This window comes from Panicum hallii, chromosome 8, assembly GCF_002211085.1.
Source record: "Panicum hallii strain FIL2 chromosome 8, PHallii_v3.1, whole genome shotgun sequence".
In the NCBI taxonomy this organism is placed as follows: Eukaryota; Viridiplantae; Streptophyta; class Magnoliopsida; order Poales; family Poaceae; genus Panicum; species Panicum hallii.
The window spans coordinates 7847571-7855717 of record NC_038049.1 but is presented as its reverse complement, the minus strand read 5'-3'; the positions used below and the strand labels follow the sequence as shown (position 1 = coordinate 7855717).

Sequence of the window (8147 nt, the reverse complement as noted above, 5' to 3'; positions counted from 1 at the left end):
GCTTACTCTTGGGTAGGCCTAGCCCAGCCTCCTCGTCCAACGCCTCCATTGCTGGCTAGCGATGGGGCTATGGAGGTGGAGGAGGAGAGCGCGGCGCTGAGGCGACGGCGGCGGCAGCGGCGCAGCCCAGGAAAAGGTGGAGGCGAAGGCGAAGGCGGAGCATTCGCTCGGCAAGGAGACTGTGGATTCGGATGAGATACCCCATATATCCCTGGTGGCCGCGGCGAAGAGGAGGCCGTCGATCTTGGACGCCGACGACGGCGGAGAGGAGACTGTCAATCTCGGACGCCGACGACGGCGGAAAAGGCGCCGCGGACGGGTGATGCGCCGCTTGCGTGGCCAAGGCTGAGGGTGGAGTGGAGAGGCTGGCAACACGCTGGGTCCTCCTCCTTCCGTAGCCGAGCACGGCACCACCACCGCGTCCGCTGCCTTCTGCTCCAGCAGTCACAACTCACGAGAGGAGGAGGCAGGCAGGAAGGAGACAACGAGGCGGGCAGGATTGTTGACTGAGGGGTGGATGTGGTAGGCGGGTGGGTGCAACCGCGAGATTGAGGGGTGGGATTGGAGGTGGGTACACGGGCGGGTAAGCTAAAACCCTGGCGAAAAAAGAAACGCTAAAAAGGCAGAAATATTTTAGAAACCGAAATGCTACACAGATCCCGGCGATGTGACTGCCCAGACCGGCGAGAAGGGCAGTGACGGAGCCATGGAGGCCACCGGCGGCGACACATCGAGCGAGGCGAAGAACCTGGGAGTAGCCTCGAGGACCTGCAGTCGCCGTGCGTGGCGCTCAAAGTCCGCCGCGATGGATCCAGCGGACGGTGGCGCCTCTACCGGGTGAATTCAAGCGGCGGATGCGATCCAGGTGAAGCTGAAAAAGGTGTCGAGGGTCCCAGGTGAGTTCATCGTGTCCCCGCATCTCGATTCCTGCGTTTCACCTTCATGCGCTTGTTTTGTTAGGGTTTCATTTGATTCGGGGTTTCATCCCGCACACATTCTTACTAGAAATGTTGCAAGTTGTGTGAAATGTTGAGATGTGTAGGCTTTTGTATAACCATCTCATCTCATGTAGATAGCATGGTATTTTGATAGCTTTTGCTAGAATTCCCCATGCAACTGTTAATCCCCCGTATCACTGTATGTATGATACATGCTAGGTTTTGGATTGTGATCCTAGTTCCTCCCATTAATCATGAGATCTATGAATCGCTACACTTAGTTTGTATGTGCGGGATTATGGATTATCACTGGTATTTTTGTTTCAATTTAGGGAAAAATATGCAGTAGTGGGATAATTGTGCAGTAGCCTCCAACTTTCAACAATTTCCCATGGATTAATTCCTTGTTGTTGCAATGGTTGTGTTTTTGTACAGTTTTCATGTGCATCCTGTTCAAGCAATTGCGATTGTAGATCCACATGCTTTTTGAATCATCCTATCCTCCTTATACATATGTAGGATTTAATCTCTGAAATTGGTATGACTTTCAGCCAGTCATCCTTCAGGAAGCATAAATCTTATTACGGAAAGTTTCTGGCGTAAGCTCTCTCTCCTTGGACGATTGGTTGCACCACCTAGGATAAAGTAGACGATGTTTACAGCAAGTAAAGGAGTTGCTAATGTTGCACATTCATTTCAACCTCTGTGCAGCAGCATGTAATTTTTAAAATGTTGCAATACTGTTTTCATGTTAATTTTATTGTATTATTTTTTAAATAATATGGCAGCATGCATATTCTAATGTTGCATTATACAATTCTTGTTGCAGTATCATCTTTCTCCATTACCTATACATGAACATATAGTTTCCATTTTAATTTTTATACTTTTCCCATGTTACAATTCATAACTTTCTATGTTCCAGCATATATTGTTCCAATGTTGCAGTAGTTTATTCATTGGCAGTACGTGAGCATATATTTTTATGTTCATGTTTTATAGCTATTTCCGTGATGCAATTTATTATTTTCCACGTTGGAATACATATCTCTCCATGTTGCAATACATATCTTTTTCTATGTTAAGATACACCTTTCATGTGGTCTTACCATTTTTCTTTATTTATTCAGCCCAATGTTCGTTCATATTGCTGGCTTCCATGTTTAGTATGTTGAGTTCTATGAATCACTAAAGCAAAAGGGGAAATTGACAATAATGTAATGGTCCTATGGGCTTACTTGTTTAACCTTGATGAAGCTGAAGCTTGGGCAGGTAATAATAGTATCACGAAGAACTATGCATTCTCATATCTAGTAAAGGTAAGATTCAAATCCGTTGTAGTTTTGTCCTCAACTTGCTATGTTAAAAGATACTCTTCTGACGCTTGTGGCTTTTTTTCGTGCATCCTATGATTGGCGACTACAAGAAATTGGTTGCTGGAATCCAACTACTGTCAGTAAGGAACGAGATCGCAACAGCTGATTTTTTACATCGAAAAGGATTGCAACAAGGGATGACTATTGTCGGTAGTCTAGGTTTTTTGTCTTCAAAGGAGATGTTGCATAGCTTCTCTTTGAGTTACCTGTTCATTTTTAGCTTCTAACATGTGGTCATGGCCACTCAATGATTGTAAATATCAGCTTTAGTTACCCTCATAAAGCACAATATGTTAATATCTGTTTTGTACTTTAGAACAGGATTTCATGCCTTTTGTCTTCAGTTCACTATCCTGATGTGTCGTTGTTATTCAAACTTTTTCTGAAACTTTTTGTTTCTGATCTGCAGAAGGACTAGGCAACAAGAATGTTGAGATTGAAGCACTTGAAAACCTGTCCAAAAGAAAAAATTGATCAGGACGGCGATGTTGTTGCGGCGCGTGCGCATGCCATGGCTACGGCACCGGCAACGCTGGGCACCGTCTAGATCGCTCCATTCGGATGATGCGGTTATGGAGGCCAATCAGATGATGCGGTTATAGAGGTCGAGGTGTGGTCCAGCGATGATATAGGTGGTGTCAGGGGAGGCAGTGCATGCTGTGGTCTCGTGGAGGATGGCGGCCTGCGGTTTAGGGGCTCGATGCAGCGGTAGTGCTTGGCGATGGCTTCCTTTCCGAGGAGAAGGGGTCCAGAGGTGGAGGAGGAGGCACACGAGCTCGGCATGATCCACGCTTGCTTTTCTTATGTTGCATAAAGTAATTTTTATCTTGCATCAAGTACTTTTTGATGTTGGAAAAAAAATCCTCCTGTTAAGACCTATGAAGTTTGATGTTGCATCTACTGAGTTTGGATGTTGGTATTATCTTTTTTTTTCAATGTTGCATTAAACGAGTTTGCATTTGGAGATTACGTTATTTTCATGTTACAACCAGTCAATTTTGATGTTGCAATTACTTAGTTGGAATATATTGTTGCCGCGAGAATCTTTTCAGTTCAAATGTTGCATAAAACATTTGTATATGTTGCAGTGTGATTTTTCTATATGTTCAGAGCTTATACTTCTTGAATGTCGCATGCAACAAGAGGAACATGTTGCGGCGGTTGTTGCAGCTGAATTTTCTCTCTAAGTATATATTTGTTGGATGTTGCACGCAACATGAACCATGTGTTGCGGTAGGAAATTTTCTACTAAGCTATCGTCCGATGTCTGGCGCCCGGATTGGACTTCCGGACGCTAGCAGCTCCGTTTTAGAAATAGCTGCTTTCATCAACATCTTAGAACTCTTGCATCTAACGGTCTAACAAGTGAGTCCTGCTGTGAGTGGTAGGTTTTTCAGCTGAGGGAGACTTTCAATTGTTTTGGATCCTTATAGTATAATAGAAGATATACAAAAATAAAAACTTACCAAATGACAATTTCAAATTATAAAAGATACCCAAAATCTAAGCCGAGAGGGCCCTCCTAATTTGTGCAGTACGAGGAAGAACAACATATAGGTGAATTTAGAAGACAAAAGAGGAAAAAAATTCAGAGAAGTAACAAGTCAAGGCAAGGAAGTAACAAATCAAAAGACACCTCTTCTTCTCTGGTGATGTATCAACCCTGGCAACCTCCTTCTCCGGTGGTGACGGATCCAACTCCGGCGAGCTTGCTTCAGTTAGGGTTTCAGGGTTTTGGTTGGGGGAGGGAATCGGTTGCTGCCGGTCTAAAGGAGTGGCCGGGGAAGCCGTTGGACTGGCAGTGGTTATGGGTTGTGGGCGGCGAGACCGGCAGCGATGGCGCTGCCAGGCGGGTGGTGGAGAATGGCGGTTGGGCGGTGCCGGTGGTGAGGGAATCTGGTCAGGGGAGGGGGAGGAGAGGCAATGGGGGAGGGGAGGAGAGGCGGTGGGGGAGGGGAGGAGATGGCCGTCCTCACCAGCATTGGAGTCGAGTAGGAGTCCTTGGCGGCGGGGAGGGCTGCGTAGGAGTCACAATGGCGGGCGGCAGAAGGATGGAGTATCAACAAGATGGGAGTGTTTTTTTTTCCACGAGGATAACGGGATGGAGGGGCACTCCATCAAGCCTTATCGGGAGAGTCCTCTACCCCTGTCTGCTTCTTAAAAGATATCCATAATAATGGGCCGGCGGCGGGGTGGGGGCGCTCGCCGAAGATTTGTATGGAGGGGAGAGAGGGGGGTGGGGGTGGGGGAGAGGGACGGTCCTGGCTGGCATCGGAGGCAATGCTGGTGAGGGGGAGGTTGGCGGCGGGGCAGGCCGTGTAGGAGTCGCGATGGCGGGCGGCAGAAGGACGGGGCATGTAGAAGATGGGAGCGGGTTTTTTTTCCGCAAGGATAATGGGATGGAAGGGCTCTCCATCGAGCCTTATCGGGGGAGCCCTCTCCCCCTATTTGCTTCTTAAAAGATATCCATAATAATGTGAGGTTTAACCAAATCTCTACCTACTTATAATGAGAGGACTGTTTTCCTGATCTGTTGTTGACTTTCCTCCGTCTCGGTGGGTCCCATAATAGTGGTGGGTTCATGTATGGAAAAAGATCGATTAGAAATCGGAAACCAGATTGTATATTGAGTTACGGGTCTGAAATCATATAGAATTAGCACTTGCCAAGTAAATATGCAAAGATTGAAATTGTTATTACTCTTTTAGTTATTAAAAAAATACTATTATAAATGCATATACTGTATAGTATATCACATTTCTATAAAAGTATCATACGTTAATCAATATATTTATATGGATTCACTGGTAGCAATGTAAGAACATATTTGCTAGTCTTATTCAAAACGTACAAAAAGTAGTTTTTGGTGGAGCTCACCTAATAGACAGTACATCGATTTCACTGTCATGTGAGGTGGGGAAAAGAGCATGGACTGCACAACCTGCTCCATAGGAGAAACATGCCCTCTCGAAAATTCGCTCAAGGAGCTTGTGCAAGAGTCAAAATGGTCTTTTGCTACACAATACAGATGCCGCATCCTCCTTGACACAGAAAATAATGCCCCGTTCAAGCTCTTCAATTGCTAACGATCCGCAGACAAGAAGACATCCCAATTATTAGGTGTGTATCGGTAAACATGGTGATTGGTGAACACAGCCACAGTTGAAGTCTCGAACATCGATTGGGCTACGCAGGCCCACCTCTAGTGTGACTGTTGTGTCTTGTACCCTGTTCAGCGTCCTCCCACTACATCGTGGTGAATAGCACCATGTTATATTTTTTTTTCCTGTACTGAGATGTGGTTCTCGGTGTCCGTTTCTATGCTTGCCCACGCACACCGGCACATGGCTTTGTTGGAGCTGAGGGACCCACCGCCGATAATAGACCGTGTACCAGTACCGTCTCCATGTACTGCGTTGTAGTTGTTGCGTATGCTCTACCGACGGTACAAAACCTCTCTGCATCTGTGCTGCTGCTGCTGCTGCTACTGAACCTGCGAGGACAATTGGGGTGTATGTGCCTATCAGCAGCAATCAACGGTCGAATCATGTTTGTCCTCTAGCACAGGTGACAATTAACGAAACAGCCATTAATATTGTGTTTATTATTAGGCAGGCCGTAATATTATCTTCCTGTCTGGCCATATTATTTTCAGAATAGGTTAACTTGCCCATGTCATAGCACGTTTCTGTTTTCGGCAAAAATTGCGAATGCTGTTTCTATAGGTGTGGTTCCAGCTTTCCAAAGGATATAGGTAGTGTGCTATACATGCCTGCTAGTATACGGGACTGTACATGTGGCATACTTTTTCTAGGATAAGGGTGGGACATGACCCACGCCCTACATCTGTGTAACTACTCGTAGCCTAGTAGAACTACTCCTACGGTAGTAAAACTAGTCGGATACGGTAGGAAACTATCAGAAAAGTATTTTGATAGGATTCTAGGGTATGTATCCGAGTAGGACTTCCATATAAATCTCTCCCCTCAGACTATATAAGGGCGGATAGGACCCCCTCAAGAAAGATCACCAGGGGAACCAACCAGGAGATCACCTGATCACCATCAAAGGCAATACAAACTACATAGGACGTAGGGTATTACGCTCTCAGTGGCTCGAACCTGTCTAAACCTTATGTTCCTTTGCACCTTCGAGTTCCTGTTCTCAGCGACACCCTACCTACAAACTCACCACCTTAGGGTATCCCTCGGTAGGCATGGCGGTAAAACACCGACAGTTGGCGCACCAGGTAGGGGTGTTCATCGAGCATCCACTGGAGAACTCGATGGCATCTCTGAGCTTCACCATCAACGTGCTCGACGAGGGCACAACTTTCATCTTTGGCTTCTGGATCTGCGTCGCCAACGGTTCGAGTGGCTTCAACAGCCACCTAGTCGACTCCAGGAAGCCGGAGGCCTCTGCAGCAACTCGACGCAGCAACCTCGACTCCTTCATCGACGAGTTGCTGCTCCCAGATATGCCCAGGCAAATCGAAAAGACGTCCGTTTTCAACACGACTTCAAGTCGTACTGCACCAGGACTACTCGAATCGGATTCAAACTGATCTGAGAAGGCTTCGCGATCCAAGTCCCTCCCCGAATTGGAGCAGGACTTGGATCGCCTCTCCAAGATTCGAGACGAGGGAGCTACGGCACGTAGCCCTCCCCCCCCCACCCCCCGTTCTCGACTATGACTCGGATTCCAACGAAGAATCGGCCACCTTGCCGGCGTTCACCTTCGGTTTCTGGGTCTGCATCGCCGACAAGGTGGTGACTTCAACTACCACCATACTGAAATCAGGGGGCCGACGGCATCTGCTCCAGCATCCTGCCGTGACATTGATGACCTCGCCTAAGATCTCGGCGGAATTTGATTTTCCGATCTAATCGGAAACCGTGAGGATGAGTCTGGATCCAACCCGGCTTCTACTCGTGATCAACTTGCATTTAGCTTGTGCCACAATGATGACGCGCCATCGCCGCCCATCCTGACGATGCGGCTAGACTTCAGCAAGCACCGCAGCGCAGACGCGCTGCTGTCACCGGCTACAACTACTTCGACAAATCTACATCGCCGACGACTACTTCAACTATTCATCTCGACTAGAAACTAGTCGTTAACGAGCCATAAACTACTTGGCAACTTGCTCTGCACGGTCAACAACTGGTCGGGATCAACTCCGACTAGGTTGCTCCATCAACAAATCATCACGGCTCCCTCGACGACTGCTGCGGTTTCGTCGACAACCGTCCACGAATGGGCGTGTTTCGACTACTCCGGCTACTTGTTTCGGCAAGAAAACTAGCCGGGAGTGGGCTTCACACTGTCGATAACTAGTAGGAATCGACTCCGACTAGTCGGCTTTATCAACAAACCGTCGCGGCTCCACTAACGGCCATTGTGGCTCGTCGACAATCGTCCACGAATCAAGCTAAGTCACTTATACCTTTTCCAACTTATTCTTCACAGGCTCGGATACTTTTTGTGCAACGCGCATTCTCTTCATAGGCCATGTTATGCCTGTTCCTGATTGCCTGCACGGTCTGCCCTGCAACACGGGCGATCGGGTTACACTTTAGTTTTCTCTCAACGGTTGCTACAATACCCGGGTAGAGTACGCTTATCATGACACCTCGACTCTTTTGTACGCCTATGCAACTACGCGTGCACGTGGCCAAGCTCCCGGCGCAACGGTTTATGGTAATCAAGGATCAGGTGCCTAGTGCAACAGGCTACTTACCTAGTGTCATTATGCGACCCAGCAAGAGTACAACGCGAAAAATTTTACATGCACTTTTACAATGCTGGGATTTTCTCCCAACACGATATCATA

At 47.3% G+C, this 8147-nt stretch overlaps 1 long non-coding RNA gene across 1 annotated transcript; it reads left to right on the top strand.

The window, feature by feature from the left end:
• The first annotated feature begins 860 nt into the window (after positions 1-860).
• On the top strand, positions 861-3175 carry LOC112902044. The gene is made up of 3 exons (XR_003230468.1): positions 861-896; positions 2069-2257; positions 2365-3175. It is a non-coding gene; the product is annotated as an uncharacterized LOC112902044 (long non-coding RNA).
• The last annotated feature ends 4972 nt before the right edge of the window (positions 3176-8147 follow it).